We start from the raw sequence: 1,581 nt of genomic DNA, 5'->3' as shown, positions 1-1,581 counted from the left end.
TCAGACTAGGGTGAACAAGCCTTGCTCTCCAGGCCGATGCCTTTCGAGGCAATACCTGTCCCTTACTCTGTCCCGGACGGTCCCGCTAGGTTCTTGCTCAGATCGCGCTGACATTCCAGGCTGCCGCCAGGAGGCTGCCTAGCAGTTCACTTCGCTTTACGCCTAGCGCAGACGAACGTTCCACCCGACTTCACCCTACTGCTTAACGTCCGTGACGCGCCTGCGCTCCCCAATGAGCTACGCGCGGCGATGGTAACGTGGCTGCCGGAGATGTCTGCTGGCGTCGCTGCCGATGTCTTCTACGTTGTCTCCTGACCAGTAGCTTGTCGTTCTGGCACTCGGGGAGTTGGGCGGTTGCTGTTCAGGAACTTCGCCGGTAATCGCAGGGCTCTCCAGGCGCTCGCCTCTTGAAACCGCAAATCGATCTACCGCTCGTCCGTCACGCCAGGTCCTGCTTGGTCGGGCAAGGTACGCTAGGTCTCAGTCAACTTTACTCCCCAAGCTGACGGTTCATCGTCGTAGGACACTTCCGCTTGTCTCTGACAGACCCGCCGGGCGACTCGCCAGGGTGTGGTCGTGACAAAGTTGGAAAACGAACGCCTTGACTTAGCCGTGTGATGCCTTCCGGAACTCAGCCACTTGTGTCTCAATTCGGAGATTCCTGATGTCCCAATCCCGAACGTCTCGACGTGGCAATCTTGCTCCTTGTATGCTTCCCACGGCGCTGCTTCCGACGACTCGCTTGGTTGTGGCTCCCTCGTAGATTGCTTGCTTGACTGACTGTTCACTTGGTACGTTAACTGATCTTGAAGGTTTGACTCCTCGTGATCGACTGATCCAGCTGCCAGCGCTCTGCGGCCTTATATAGGGCCTCCGGGAACCGTTATTTCCCATTTGCGCACGGCCCGCTGGATCTCTCCACTCCGGGTCCAAAGTTCGTGCCTCCTGGTTGACCCACTTGTCCTTCACGTACCGCTTCCAACCGATGCTCTGCCCACAGCTGCCGTACCGCTGATTCCCGTGATGCTTGTGGCACGCTTGTGTGCCGCTCCACTGCCGAGATGTGGCACTTTTTCTCCCGGTCCAAAGATCACGGGAGAGTCCAAAGTCCGGTGGAGTTCCGTTATCCGCTTTTGCACACGGCACTCTTGCCTTGCCCGCGAAGTCTCCATTCTCTCTCGATCTCCATCCTTGGTCTCCAAACTCTCTCGTTCTCCATCCAAGTCTCCAAACTGTCGCTCTCCATCCTTGGTCTCCAAACTCTCCCACTCTCCATCCTTGGTCTCCAAACTCTCCCCTTCTCCATCCAAGTCTCCAAACTCTCCTCGCCGCGCCGTTACTACGCGAATTCGCCGCGTATCTGGTAAGCGGCCGGCCATCTGCTGCTGCTTCTATTTTTGGGGAGTTATTCAACTCCTCACAATCCCCCCTTACTTCGGAAAACATTTAAAACTTGTTCCTACTCTCCGGCGTTTTCTTGCTTAGCTAGCCTTCAAGTCCTTGTGATTCCCGCGGCGCTCCCTCGTTGCTGCCTCGATGCTCCCACGACGCTCTTAACTCCGTTGAGTTTCTACAGCGCTG

Source organism: Drosophila subpulchrella, unplaced genomic scaffold, assembly GCF_014743375.2.
Source record: "Drosophila subpulchrella strain 33 F10 #4 breed RU33 unplaced genomic scaffold, RU_Dsub_v1.1 Primary Assembly Seq27, whole genome shotgun sequence".
NCBI lineage: Eukaryota > Metazoa > Arthropoda > Insecta > Diptera > Drosophilidae > Drosophila > Drosophila subpulchrella.
Note: the sequence above shows the minus strand (reverse complement) of the source record.